Source organism: Phyllobates terribilis, unplaced genomic scaffold (assembly GCF_046119375.1).
Source record: "Phyllobates terribilis strain yellow unplaced genomic scaffold, ASM4611937v1 Scaffold_2__4_contigs__length_985480577, whole genome shotgun sequence".
In the NCBI taxonomy this organism is placed as follows: domain Eukaryota; kingdom Metazoa; phylum Chordata; class Amphibia; order Anura; family Dendrobatidae; genus Phyllobates; species Phyllobates terribilis.
Window position 1 is genome coordinate 750388668 of NW_027362762.1, and position 15857 is coordinate 750404524.

The 15857-nt window shown below is 41.5% G+C and overlaps 1 protein-coding gene across 7 annotated transcripts in view; it reads left to right on the plus strand.

Moving 5' to 3' along the window:
* Window positions 1-15857, plus strand: part of SYTL5 (synaptotagmin like 5) — a 483329-nt gene that overhangs the window by 250245 nt on the left and 217227 nt on the right. Inside the window, exon 1 of one of the 7 annotated variants that reach the window (XM_073667281.1) lies at window positions 5546-5706. The exons of the other annotated variants lie outside the window; for them this stretch is intronic. The gene's annotated coding sequence lies outside the window, so the exon portion shown is untranslated. Of the gene's footprint in view, window positions 1-5545; window positions 5707-15857 lie in introns of those variants that run through there. 7 annotated transcript variants of the gene reach the window in all.

Here is a 15857-nt window from a genome sequence, read left to right on the forward strand (position 1 = left end):
GTGCTTGTGGAAGGCGGAGGCGACACCGGGAGAAACAGTGGCGGCTGGGGATCGAGTATGGACACCCGGCCGCCGCCGGCATGAGGTTATGAAAAGCTTCCGCCTCCTCGAGCCTAAAAGGCCACATTTCAAGTGCAAGCAGCTGTCAAAAATTTGGCAGTATAGTATTGCAGCCTGTGGGTGGGTGGGTAGCTGGCTGCATACTTGCACTTGCATTCCAAGGAATGAGGTAGGGACAACTGAACGCTGCACTGGGACAAGGACTTGGATGGTGATTGTTGCAAGTCTGCAACAACAGGTGCATGGCGGGAGACATCTTCACATGCGCCAAGGATCGCTTATGATGGGCACACTTTTAGGCAGTGACCTGGGAGTCAGCATTTTAGTGCTCGCTCATCACTAATCAGAACTGATGGCTCCCATTTTAAAGCCTTTTAAATGCTACTGTAACATTTACACTGTTACTCTCAAGTGTCGGCTATGTATCACAATTCGCACCAGTGCTGTATGGAGTGGGTTTAAATAATCATTTGATTTTCATTTTGATGTGAGTACTCGCAAAACAATGCATTGTGGCTGGATATCAACTAGTACCTCATGTATTTATTCATTTTGACAGAATGCAGCCAGGCCCTGTAGTGTTGGTGGGTTAAATTGGGTGTTTGTATTTGTGGGCTGCACTTCTATAGTGCTGTACAGTCCACTTTATCTAATAGTATGGGTGTGATCAATTAGCAAGCTTGGTGCACTCCACCTTATACAAACCTGAGCTGTATGATTTAAGATACTAAACATTTAACCCAAGTGCTGACTGAATTTTATTATTTAACTCTTTCACCCCAAGCGATTTTCCATGTCTTTTTGTTTTTCCCCCACCCCTTCTTCCAAGACCCATAACTTTTAAATTTTTCCATAAATATAGTCGTATAAGGGCTTGTTGATTGCGGGATGAGTTGTTCTTTTGAATTACATAATTCATTTTATCATTTGATGTACTGTAACGTGGGAAAAATTCCAAGTGCAGTGAAATTGCAAAAAAAGAGAAATTCCACAATTATTTTTTTATTTTTTTTTATTTACCATGTTCACAATTCTGGCTTTTTTTTTTTTCGTTACACCGTTTACTGATCAGATTAATTTACTTTATATTTTGTTAGATCTGACTTTTAGCAACATAGCGATACCAAATGTGATTTTTTTTTTTTTTTTTTTTCAATGGGGAAAAAGGGGATCGATTTGAATTTTTATGCTTTTTTTTTTCATATTTTTAAAAACTTTTTTACACTTTTTACTCTATCTAATAGTCCCTTAAGGAACTTGAAGCTGTGATGGTCTAATCACTTGGGCTATACATAGCAGTGCATCAGCACTGTTATGTAGAGTAAAAATCATGATCTCCTATGAACGCCAGCCACAGGCTGGCCCTCACCCCCCAAAATAAATTCAGCAAATTGTGGGCTCCCAAATCCAAATATCCCCCCCCCCACCTTCTGAACACCAGTGTGTCTAAACCACATTTTGCGTCCACATGTTTTACATTTCTGTAGCGGTGAGAGCCTGCCTAATTTATGGGTGCGTGTCTCCAGAAGCATGAGTTGTAGTCTCCTCTTCATCCTGGGTACCACACGCACCGCGATTACGCTGCAAATTCGCGGCCATTGAATTTAATTGAAACGCAGCAAATCCACATATACCTGCGGGTTTGCTGCGTTTCAATGTTCCTCAATGGCCGTGAATTTGCAGCGCAATCGCGGTAGAAATGGTCATGCTGAGTTTTGCAACGCAATGAGAATTCGGCGCGCAAATTAGCGCATCATGTGCACAGCACATCCGAATTCACATTGCTTTGCATTGCAGACGGTTTTACAAGTGTTTTCGCGGCGTTTTTGCAGCCGTAAAAACACTGCAAAAACGCTACAAAAATGCTACGTGGGCACATGGCCTTCAAGTCATGTGACAGCCTGCTTTGGGTATAATGTTTTTTTTTCCTCCAAAGAGTTCTATACAGGAAAATAACACCAAATAATAATTACCATTAAAAACACCACAAAAAGTGTTATGAGCAAAATTATTCTTTTATGCAAGACTTGTGACTAGCCCAGGGGATGGGGATGACTCGGTACCCGGGCCTTTGCCTGACATTGGGGCTGTCACGGTGGTCGGCTCCCGGGCCCGTACCCTGGGGTCACTCTTTAAAGGGTAGTTAATTATTATATGAAAGTTCGTGACGCCACCTGTGGTATCTGGTGAGAAGCACCAGCGCTGCGGCAGCCCGCTGAGGCCGATGATAAGGCAGCTTGATGGTACAGCTCCCCACAGGTGGAGCTAGGCCTCAGGGCAGCGTGTAAAGGGGGGATGCAGGATAGAGGAGACCCAGCCGGGCCTACGGAAAGACAGGCAAACACACACAATTCTCTTCAGTACCTTTTACTGGTGGAAATTCAGGCACATCCCGGAGCACTGTAGGGTGAAGGGTGCATCTCAGGATCCTCCCCAATGAGCGGGTGTAGGGCCTCCTGTTTCTTGCCTTTGCGTAGTAAGTTTCTGACCTGCCTGGAGCTAGGCCTAACTTTGTCTCTGTCCTGCACCGGCTGACCTTGTGGTAGGGCCTTCTCTTGAAGTACACTCCCTGACAGAAGTTATGTCGCTTATCCATGTTATGTAAATAAAAGCTTATAACCTGACGTTAAATTCATCCATTGGTTTTATAAATTACTCTTTTGAAAGCTGAAACCCTCCAAAATTTGGTTTAGGTGAAGAAAATAAATTGGCATCAATGGTGAAATATTGATCATTTAATGAACGCAGAATGGTCAGATTTTGGCAAGACAAAAGTTTTGTCACCTGGTCATATAATGCACCCAATCCTAGTTTACATCCTCACCAGTGCTCAGTAAATGATTGGTTAATTAGTGGGTGTGTATAAAAAGAAATCCAGGACCCCAGACCTTCACTTGAACTGCAACTTGAGCTCTGACAACATGCCAAACATCCACCCTGCCACCAAAGCCTTCATTATCAAGAGGCTGAAGACCAGATCCACTGCAGAGGTGGCTGGCACCTTTAATGTGTCTCAGCGCCAAGTACAAAGAATTAAAAAAAGATTTGAAGAGACTGGAGATGTGTTTGATAAGCCCAGGTCCGGCAGACCCCACAAGACAACTGCTCAGGAGGAATGTTTGTTGGTTAGAAAATCCAAAGCAAGCCCCTCTTCCACTGCAGCAGATCTCCAACAGGCCTGGTCACCTCAAGTCCCTGTGTCAACTAGAACAGTTTGTAGGATTCTGTCTCGAAATGGCCTCCATGGTCGAATCAGTGCCCAGAAGCCAGCACTAAACAAAAGGCAAAAAAAAAAACTGTGTGGCATTTGCAAAGTCCCACAGCCTGCTAAACAGATGGACACTGGAAAAGTGGCAGAAGGTGGATTTCTCTGATGAATCTTCAGTAGAATTACACCACAGCCGCCGCAAATACTGCAGGAGACCTACTGGAGCACGTATGGATCCAAAATACACCCAGAAAACAGTTACATTTGGTGGTGGAAAGATCATGGTCTGGGGTTACATTCAGTATGGGGGTGTGCGAAACATTTACAAGGTGGAAGGCAATATCAATAGCCTAAAATATCAAGAAGTATTAGCTACCTCTTACATTCCAAATCATAAAAGGGGTCAAATTCTGCAGAAAGATGGTGCTCCATCTCATACATCCATCTCTACAACAAAGTTCCTCCAGGCAAAAATGATCAAGGTGCTCAAGGACTGGCCAGCCCAGTCACCAGACATGAACATCATTGAGCATGTTTGGGGTAGGATGAAAGAGGAAGCTTGGAAGACAAAACCAAAGAATCTAGATGAACCGTGGGAGGCATGTAAGACTGCATTCTTTGCTATTCCTGATGACTTCATTAATAAATTGTATGAATCATTGTTGAACCACATGGATGCAGTCCTTCAAGCTCATGGAAGTCACACAAAATATTAAATATGACTCTAATAGCACCACAACTTCATTCACCAATGTTATGCAACATATATTTGTATTTTAAGATAATTATTTGTTTGAATATCACATTACTTTCTATGGGCGACAAAACTTTTGTCTTGCCAAAATCTGACCATTCTGTGTTCATTAAATGATCAATATTTCAGCATTGATGCCAATTTATTTTCTTAACCTAAACCAAATTTAGGAGGGTTTCAGCTTTCAAAAGAGTAATTTATAAAAACAATGGATGAATTTAACGTCAGGCTATAAGCTTTTATTTACATAACATGGATAAGCGACATAACTTCTGTCAGGGAGTGTACACGCTCCCAGCTAGCGAGGCCTATGTGTCTCCTGGCTCTGTTACGTATCAGCGCTCAAGTGATCCTGGGACCTGTAGTTCTCCAGAGATTCCGGTTATGCCTTACTGGGTCTTGGAGATCCCGGTAAGTTCGGACCCGGTGTCCGGTAAACGCTTCGGGATGAGCTGGTTAAGCTCCTCTGCCCCCTATGAACTAACTCTCCACTCGCCTTCGGCCTACTCGTGGCCCTTACTAGGCTATACACACTAACGGCAGCTTGCCGCGCTTCACCGAACTTATGGCGTCGGCACACCTAAAGCTCCCTATTCTGAGCTACAACTGACCTGAGCTCCACTCTGTATTCAGACCTGTACTTGCTGAACTCTCCAGAGGAACTACTGAATCACTCACTGAGCTGCCTGGCTCCACCTTCCCTACTTATATCCCTAACGGGCTCCCTCTGGTGGTCTGAGGTGGAAGGTGGGGGTGTATGTATGTTGTGGGGGCCTCTTGTGGAGGAATCCTTTCATGCACTCTTCTAGGATCTGTGGCACTCATGCATAGCAGGGCGCCACATTTGCGATAACCAAAAAGTTAATGAGTAGTGACTCTCCATTGGTGGAAGGAATAGACCGGTATGAAGAAATATTGACTTACGATATGCTCTCTATAACAACTGAAACATATTAGTTGGCTTCTGCCAGCTATGAGGGTCCTGGATTCAATCCATGAAAGCTGAAGAAAAGTATCTTCTAAAGCCCAGATTCATATTAAAAAGGGAAGATTGAATATGATTATTTTTTCTACATCTGTCATTTTCTCTTTTTCTTTTCTGGGATGGGATGAGGGGCTAGGCCTGTAGGAACTAGTGATAGGGAGATAATTTGATATTTGTTTATTATATTATTTTGTAAATATATCCCTGAAATAAAAAAAAATCTATAACAAGCCCTTCATATAAAAGCTGCAATTTTAAAATGCATTTCAATAAATTGAAAAATGCCAGAAAATAAGACAGTGAAAGGGGCTTGTATTATGATACTCAAACTTCTAGTATGTATGGTATCTATGTCAGCTGCGCTTGGTGAAAACATTAAATTGCGTGCATGCCTGTACTGCAAGAAAAATCAGGTACCTTTCCTTTCACATTCCAGCTTGCCTGTGATGTCAGTAAACTGTAAAATGCAGCATGGGGCGTTTACAGGCTATGTACCTGCTTTTCTGACACGCAAACATTGTACCGCTGGGCGTGTAAATTGTCACCAGATCTTGGGGACAAGACAGTCTGGTTTGTCAGGTTTCCAGTGCAGTGATCTGTGCACTGCTGAGGTTGTTTTTACACTGAAAATAATGAGCTTTGATGAAGCACGAAACAGTTTTTGTCTCATTTTATAGTTACAAATTGGCACTACATAAGGTAAGACGTCTGATTATGGTGCAAATTACTGGATACATGAAATACAAGCCTCATTCTGCCAACAACTGTATTCTTACACTGTATGGTCTATTGATTTCAGTTTTATTCTGGTCACAGACTAAGCAGAACTATGGGCCTGTTGGATGATGGCAGCACAGGGCAATAGATCAGGTTGTCGGGTTCTGTATATGACGGTTTTAATTGACAATACCTTACTCTTACAGATCTGCTTCTGCAAATGATTTATCTTCTATTCTGTATGAGTTTATCATGTCACTTTGTCATTTTAGGAATTCAATTTTGTGACACATAAGCAAATCAGCCTAAGTGGATCACATAAGCTCACTGTATTAGTTTAGCAGCCCAGGAAAAAGTCACTTGTGTTTAGAAAAGTCATAAAAGAGAGTCCGGATCATGACAACTATTATGCCAAAAGAGTAATAGATTTTCTTTTGTTAGTTGTATGGATGACGTGTAGATTGTTTGCATATTTTTATAGTGATTACAGGTATTCTTTTTATATATGATTAGTTGCCCGTTACTGGGTAGTGGTATTAAAATAATATGCGATCAGATGCCATCATTGGGCACTGATATAACAGTCATATGTGATTATATCAGATACTGTCATTGGGAATTAGTGAGGTAATCATATGGGATGCCATCATTGGCCAATGGTGTGGAAATATATAACGTCAAATCAAACTGGACCGTGGATTGGCAATTTAGACATGTCTTTCAGCATTGGATGTATGTTATGGATCTGCTAGTTTCATTGTATACTATTATCTTATAGCCTAGCCCGATATTGAATAATCATCTTAGGAAATGTATATATATTTCAGTCAGCTTCTTTCTTGTTATATGAATCTATTATTCATTTCTATTTATTTGAATCTATTAATCTCAATGTGTATTTACCTAATATATATATATTATGGGAGCAATGATGAATAGAATAGCCAAGAGTCGTACTCGACTGAACAGATAGATATATACATGTGATATACTGTAGGTAGGACTCTCTTTGCCCATTGTGTGTTACTGTGTGAAATGTTGGAATGTTACTGCTCATTTCTAGACTTTATGGGCTGTAGATTTACTAAGCAACCGCTATTGTCTGAGAAAATAAACATGTGGCTATGTAATGAAACAATACTATATATATATATATATATATATATATATATATATATATATATATATATAGGACACACCTTCTCATTTAAAGATTTTTCTGTATTTTCTTGACTATGAAAATTGTACATTCACACTGAAGGCATCAAAACTATGAATTAACACATGTGGAATTAAATACTTAACAAAAAGGTGTGAAACAACTGAAAATATGTCTTATATTCTATGTTCTTCAAAGTAGCCACCTTTTGCTTTGATGACTGCTTTGCACACTCTTGGCATTCTCTTGATGAGCTTCAAGAGGTAGTCACCGGAAATGGTCTTCCAACAATCTTGAAGGAGTTCCCAGAGATGCTTAGCACTTGTTGGCCCTTTTGCCTTCACTCTGCGGTCCAGCTCACCCCAAACCATCTCGATTGGGTTCAGGTCTGATGACTGTGGAGGCCAGGTCATCTGGCGTAGCACCCCATCACTCTCCTTCTTGGTCAAATAGCCCTTACACAGCCTGGAGGTGTGTTTGGGGTCATTGTCCTGTTGAAAAATAAATGATGGTCCAACTAAACTCAAACCGGATGGAATAGCATGCCGCTGCAAGATGCTGTGGTAGCCATGCTGGTTCAGTATGCCTTCAATTTTGAATAAATCCCCAACAGTGTCACCAGCAAAGCACCCCCACACCATCACACCTCCTCCTCCATGCTTCACGGTGGGAACCAGGCATGTAGAGTCCATCGGTTCACCTTTTCTGCGTCGCACAAAGACATGGTGGTTGGAACCAAAGATCTCAAATTTGGACTCATCAGACCAAAGCACAGATTTCCACTGGTCTAATGTCCATTCCTTGTGTTCTTTAGCCCAAACAAGTCTATTCTGCTTGTTGCCTGTCCTTAGCAGTGGTTTCCTAGCAGCTATTTTACCATGAAGGCCTGCTGCACAAAGTCTCCTCTTAACAGTTGTTGAAGAGATGCGTCTTCTGCTAGAACTCAGTGTGGCATTGACCTTGTCTCTAATCTGAGCTGCTGTTAACCTGCGATTTCTGAGGCTGGTGACTCGGATAAACTTATCCTCAGAAGCAGAGGTGACTCTTGGTCTTCCTTTCCTAGGGCGGTCCTCATGTGAGCCAGTTTCTTTGTAGTGCTTGATGGTTTTTGCAATTACACTTGGGGACACTTTCAAAGTTTTCCCAATTTTTCGCACTCACTGACCTTCATTTCTTAAAGTAATGATGGCCACTCGTTTTTCTTTACTTAGCTGCTTTTTTCTTGCCATAATACAAATTCTAACAGTCTATTCAGTAGGACTATCAGATGTGTTTCCACCAGACTTCTGCACAACACAACTGATGGTCCTAACCCCATTTATAAGGCAAGAAATCCCACTTATTAAACCTGACAGGGCACACCTGTGAAGTGAAAACCATTTCCGGTGACTACCTCTTGAAGCTCATCAAGAGAATGCCAAGAGTGTGCAAAGCAGTCATCAAAGCAAAAGGTGGCTACTTTGAAGAACCTAGAATATAAGACATATTTTCAGTTGTTTCACACTTTTTTGTTAAGTATATAATTCCACATGTGTTAATTCATAGTTTTGATGCCTTCAGTGTGAATGTAAAATTTTCATAGTCATGAAAATGCAGAAAAATCTTTAAATGAGAAGGTGTGTCCAAACTTTTGGTCTGTACTGTGTATACATATATATATATATATATATATATATATATGACGCGCTCCCTGGGCCGTGGGGTACCCGGAGCCGGGCCTGTGGATGCTGGGGGTTGTAGTCACCGTGGCGGTGACCCAGTCCGTGGCCCAGGTGGTCAATCCAAGGGTAGTATTTGTGAATAGGGGTTTTATAATGTCCGACTACGCCACCTGTGGAGTGCGGTTAATAGAGACCGTCGCTGCGGAACAGTCCTCTGAAGCCGGTGGTATAGCAGCAAAGGTGGTATAACTCCCCACAGGAAGAGTTAGCTTCAGGGCAGTGTGTGTGGATGATGGTGGTTGTGCAGGGTGTTGCGGTGCAGAAATAACCAAGAGTCCGTGCACTGCAGTCCCAGGGTCTTTACTGGTAGCAATTAGACAGGCCTGGACTGGAGTACTGGCTAGAGATAAGAGTCCGGTCAGTCTGGGAGCAAGCATAGAGTCCTCCTGGCCAGGTGGAGTTGTAGGCCTACCGTTCTCACTATACTGTTTGGCTATTCTGCTTGTAGCTGTGATGTAGCCCACGTCCCTGAGTGTAACGTGTTGTGCTCACCCGTATGGCTGGCAGCTCGGGCCTTGTGGATGCCTTGCTCCTCCGTAGCGGTACTGGTCCCTCGGTGCTGCTGAGCCTCTGGGCGTCTGATGGGGCCAGGAGACCTGCAATCTCCTGCCCTGCGGTATCTGCTGCTGGGTCTGGAATCCCCCACAGCCTCGGACTCCGGTGTCCGGTTCTTGTGTGCTCCAGCTAGGACGAGCTATCTCCAGCTCCAGTCCCTAGCTCCTCTCACTTCAGTGTCCTAATCTCAACTCCTGCACTGACTAAAACTAACCCCGCCCCCAAATACCAGTTGCCAAGGGGAGGGGTCTCCCCTTGCTGGTCTGAAGCCAGGAAAGTGTTGCATGTATAGTGTTCCTACCAGGAAACCCCTGCTTGCCTCCAGACATGGCATTACCTCTTTTAAGGGAGGCAATACCACTGTAGCAACCGGACCCTCTGGGGTGCCACATTTATATGGCCTTTTTTCAACTAAATTCCGAATATTGCAAAAATTACAACAAGCCTTGTCTGGTCGCGGGTCTTGCACTCTTCTTTATCTAAAACGAGCGTGTTTTCGGTCCCTCTATGAGATGAATCACACACATCAAATAGACCAACTGACATGAGTATTTTTCCACATGGACCATGCATGAACTTCAATGGTCTATGTTATTGACCAGGATAGTGTGAGCGAGGATACAGAGCCATTCACACATTGGCACTCTATGGATGTAATTGGCCCGTTTTTAATGCGGATGTCTGAACCCGGTCTAACCCTCAGTTTAAGATTACATTCAGAAAAGCATTTATTCTGTTTATGTGCTGTCCATGTGAAAACCGGAAAGCACGCAGACCTATGGTAATCAATGCACTAGTTCAGATTACTATTTTTTTTACATAGACCAATGAACTGTTGTAGAAAAAAAAATAAATGTAATCCTTTTTTTGGATGAGACTTGGCAATTAAATTCAATTGCTGGGTTAAAAAAAATGCATGCTATACGGAAACCAATTGCATGGCATCTGTTTGCAATGAATATCTTGCAAAGATTAGGAAACATAATTGGACCTTTTATTTTTATCTTTCTTGATTGTGGATGTACGAAACAGATGTAAAAACTAAAATAGGATTACATACAGACGTGAAAAATGGACGTATTGAACAGCATAAAGATTTTTAAAAATTGTCTCTTTTTCTGAATAAATAAAACTGAATTACTTTATATTCCTGTCTGAATTTAACCGTAGCCCGATTCATAAGTCTAGGCTTCACATACATGTTCTATCCATGTTTTTCATAGCCGGAACATATATTCATTAACCCTTTTCGGCCAGACCCTGTATTCACCTTCCTGACCAGGCCAATTTTTTCAATTCTGACCAGTGTCACTTTATGTGGTAATAACAAAGTGTCCCTGTGATTCTGATTATTTTGTGACATATTGTACTATATGATAGTGATAAATTTAGGTCGATATTTTTTGCGTTTATTTGTGGAAATATCAGAAATTTTGCGAAAATGTTGAAAATTTTGCAATTTTCAAACTTTTCATTTTTATGTCCTTAAAGCAGATAGTTATATCACACAAAATAATTATTAAATTACATTTCCCATATGTCTACTTTGCATCAGCAGAATTTTTTAAACATATTTTTTTTGTTAGAAATTGATGAGCAATTTCTAATTTTTCCAACAAATTTTACAAAGAATATTTTTTTACAGACCACATCACATTTAAAGTGACTTTCAAAAAGTGACACCTTTTTAAAAACTGCACCCCTCAAAGTGCTCAAAACCACATTCAAGAAGTTTATTAACGTTTCAGGTGCAATATGGAAGGAAAAAATTAAAAGTTTACCTTTTTCCACAAAAATGTTGATTTAGCCCCAAATTTTGCATTTCTCAATGGTAACAGGAGAAAATGGACAATGCAATTTGTTGTTTAATTTCTCCTGAGTACACCAATACCCCATATGTGGTGGAAAACTACTGTTTGGGCGCACGGCAGGGCTTGAAAGGGAAGGAGCACCATTTGACTTTTGGAACTCAAAAATGGTTGGAATCGATAGCAGACGCCATGTCACATTTGCAGAGCCCCTAATGTGCCTAAACAGTGGAAACCCTCCCACAAGTGACCCCATTTTGGAAATTAGACCCCTCAAAGAATTTATCTAGAGGTGAGCAGTAAAAATAAAAAAAACAACACATTTTCCTGCAAAAATGTTTATTTATGCCAGAAATGTTTAATTTTCACAAAGGTAACAGGACAAAATGGACCATGCAATTTGTTGTGCAATTTCTCCAGAGTATGTCAATACTTCATATATGGTGTAAAACTACTGTTTGGACACATGGCAGGACTTGGAAGGGAAGGGGTGCCATTTTGCCTGGACTAGGTTGCAGACACCAAGTCACATTTGAAGAGTCCCTGACATGCCAAAACAGCAGAATCCCTCACAAGTGACCCCATTTTGGAAGCTACACCTCATGAGGAATTCTTCTAGGGGAGTAGTGAGTATTTTTTTTTCCACAGAATTGTATAATAATCTTTATTTTTATATAGTGCTAACATATTCCACAGCACTTCACATACATAATCATCACTGTCCCCATTGGTGCTCACAATCTAAATTCCCTATCAGTATGTCTTTGGAGTGTGGGAGGAAACCGGAGAACCCGGAGGAAACTCACGCAAACACGGGGAGAACATACAAACTCCTTGCGGATGTTGTCCTTGGTGAGAATTGAACCCAGGGCCCCAGCGCTGCAAGGCTGCAGTGCTAACCACTGAGCCACCGTGCTGCCCTAAAATTGTATAACTTTGGGCTGAGTAAATTAAATCTTACCATTTTTTCCCCTAAAATGTTGCTTTGGCCCTAAGTTTGTAATTTTAAAATGGGGTAATAGGAGAAAATGAATAGTACAATTTATTACGCAATTTTTCCTGAGCACAGCAATACCTCATAAGAGGTAGAATTTTATAACGTTGAGCTGCGAAAATAAAACAATCACAAAAATGTTGTTTTAGCTCCAAATTTTTTATTTTCACAAGGGTAACAGGAAAAATTCCACCACACAATTTGTTGTACAATTTTTCCAGAGAATGCCATTACCCCATATGTGTTGGAATACTACTGTTTGGGCGCACTGCAGGACTCGGAAGTGTGGGAGCATCATTTGACTTTTTGAATGCAAAATTGGTTGCAGATGACATGTCTCATTTGGAGAGCCTCTGATGTGCCTAAACAGTGGAAACCTCCCATAAGTGACCCCATTTTTGAAACTATACTCCTCAAGGAATTTATGTAGACATGTGATGAGCACATTAAACCCCCAGCTGCTTTACAGAAGTTTATAAAGTTGAACTGTTAAAATGAAAAAATACATTTTTCCCCCAAAAATGTTTCTTTTGCCCAAATTTTTTTTCCACAAGGGTAATAGTAGAAAATGGACCATACAATCTGTTGTGCAATTTCTCCTGAGCACACAGATACCCCATATGTGGTCGAATACTACTTTTGAGGCACAATGCAAAGCTCAGAAGAGAAGGAGGGCCATATTGGATGCAGATTTTGCTGTTATGGTTTCCGAGTGCCATGTCACATTGGCAGAGCCCCTGAGGTGCCAGAACATCAGAACCCCCCCATATGTGACCCCATTTTATAATCTACACCTCTCAATTAATTTATCTAGTGGTGAAGTGATCATATTGACAATACAGGAATGTCACAGAATCTTATACCATTGGGCGATGAAGAAAAAATAAATACATTTTTACCACAAAAATTTGTTTTAACCCCAGATTTTACATTTTCACAAGGGGATATGGATAAAAATGGCACCAAAATTTGTGGCAAAATTTCAGTTGAACATGGCAATACCCCATATGTGACTGCACATTACTGCATAGCCACACGGCGAGATTCGGAAGGGAAAGAGCGCTATTTGACTCTTGGAGAAAATTTTTTTTGTAGAATAGTTTGTGGACTCCATATACAGAGCCCCTAAGTGCCAGAAGAGCAGAATTACCATCAAGTGACCTCATTTTAGAAATTACACCCCTCCGGGAATTATTTGGGAATTGTAGTGACTATTTTGACTCCATGGGTGTTTTCCAGAAACAAGCAGCAATGGATGTTGCTCAGTGAAAATTGCAAACCTGCCATTGTAGTGCCCATTACATTGTAGTGCCCGGTACGTTGTGCCCAGCTCATGCTTCTAGAGACACGCACTCCGTAAATTAAGAGGGCTGTCATCCCTACAGAAATGCCAAACATGTGGATGCTAAATGTGGTTTAGGCAGACTGTGGGGCTCAGAAGGGAGGGGGAGCATTTGGATTTGGGGGCGTAGAATTTGCAGGAATCTTTTTTTTTTTGGGGGGGGGGGGCATAGCGCTTTTCCAGAGCCTTTGTGCTAGCAGTAACGTGGAAGCCCCCTATATATCCGTTGACAGATGATGGACCTGAGTGGGAACTTGTTTTTTCGGGATTTAGTTGAAGCTTTTATTGGGAACATTTTACATAACGTTTGGAATCACATTTATCCGGCACTCTGCGCTGAGCACTTACGTCAAGGTTTCCATCTAAATCTCTGAATGACATGATTCAGATTAAACCCCCGAGGGATCCATTCACTATAATGAGGCAGCAGAGTTACTCTGGACTCTGTCTGGCCTCTGTTTAGTGGTGCCCTTTTCAGAGGTGCCCAATACTGTGGCTGACTGCACTTTTAAGCACGCTTAAAAAGACGGACACCACTGGATCATCGCGAGACAGCGTCCACAGTGACTCCATCTGGCTCATTATAGGAATCCGCCGGGGATTCCATCTGAATCACGTATTTCAGAGATTTACATGGAAACCCTGGTGTATGCGATCAGCGCAGAGCGTAGGATAAATGTTAGCCAAGCCTTACCGCCGTCTTTGGGAGGCAGAATGAACAAATTAACAGCAGGTGAAGAATTTGTTTTATTTATTTTTTACGCTGTTCCTCATGTGGTATAATTGATTTGACGACTTTATTCTTCGGGTCAGTACGATTACAGCGATACCAGATTTATATAGTTTTTTATGTTTGGCTGCTGCCACACGCTTTTTATACAAAAAAAAAGTTTTTGCATCGCCAAGGTTTGAGAACCATAATCTTTCTATATTTCTGACTACAGTCTTGTGAGGGCTTGTTTTTTACAGGATGAGTTAACGTTTTTATTGGTCCCATTTTGCCACATAACATTTTTTGATTTGCTTTCTATTCAAATTTTTGGGAGGCAGAATAAACAAGAAACAGCAATTCAGTACGATTACAGCGATACCACATTTATATAATTTTTTTATGTTTTACCTCTTTTACACAATAAAAATAATTTTATAGATCCTCACTGTATTCTGAGAGCTATCACTTTTTTATTTCTCTGCTGATGGAGCTGTATATGTTTTATTGCGGGACAAAATGACATTTTTAGCGATGCCATTTGTATTTACACTTTTTGATCACGTTTTATTCCACTTTGTTTGGCAGTGATGAAAAAGCATAGTTTTTTGTCATGTTTAGTTATTCTTTTTACGGTGTTAACTGAAGGGATTAACTAGTATGACCGCTTTATAGATTGTTTTTTCTGGACATGGTGATACAATATATGTGCACTTTTTTTTGTTTATTTTTGTTTTTACATAAATATATGTATATATTGGTTTAATATTTCTTTCATTTTTTTACATTTATTTTGTGATTTTATTAAGTAGTTTTAAATTTTGCTTTAACTTTTTTTTTTACTATTTTACTTAATCCCTGTGTGGGATTTTAACTGCTCTCTGATCACTGGCCTCATGCAGTGCAATACATAGGTACTACAATGCATGAGAACTGTCAGTTTTACACTGACAGAATGTCTGTTAGACCCTGATTCTGGCTGGGTTTAACAGGCCACCGTAGCTGGCAGACCAAGAAGTCATCATTTGACCTCCAGCTGCCATGACGACCCTTTGCTCCCCCGTGATCATATCACAGGGGTGCCGGAGGGGTGAGAGAAGGAGCCCACTTCCTCACTTCTAAATGCAGTGATCGCGATCGTTATTGATAGTGGCATCTAGAAGATAACACAGGGTTAACATCATCGGGACCTGAGCCAATTAGAGCTATGGTTCTGCACAGGAATACCAGCGCTTACAGGGCTCTGTGGGTCCCGAATGCTGCAAGACCGCCGACCATAGAGAAACGTCAGCGCTGCACAAAGCCCAGCATTTATTTAACGTTGGCTGTCGTGAAGGGGTTAAAAACTTTGGCCATGTTCACGAGTCTCTGTTTTTGAAGATGAATGAACTGGAGAAAAAACAGTGTAGGGATTCACGCCCACCAGTAGGCACTCACTTAACACAAGCATAAGTTTTAGTGAGAAACAAGGTAAGGTTTATTGCGTTTCTCCGCACTCCAAATGAAAACGCTTTCTCCAGCATAAGAAAATCAAAACATAACAGGTTTTCTTCAGCCCAAAATGTATAATAAACCACACATTCCTTTTGTCAGGGTAGGCACAGTACCTTAACACCAGTGGAGTACCACCAATGGCAGCAGGCCACGCGAATGCTATGGGGCCCATGAGCCGGAGGGCCCCTTGCCAGCACGGGCCCCTGCCCGTCATTGCACTGTATCGGTATTCTAGATGTCAATACAGTTGAAAGCAATGATGAAAGAGGGAGCCATCCGCTGACGCTCCCTCCTCCAACATTCTTCCTCTGCATCTGATGTCTCAGCAGCAGCGGGCGCAATGACGTCATT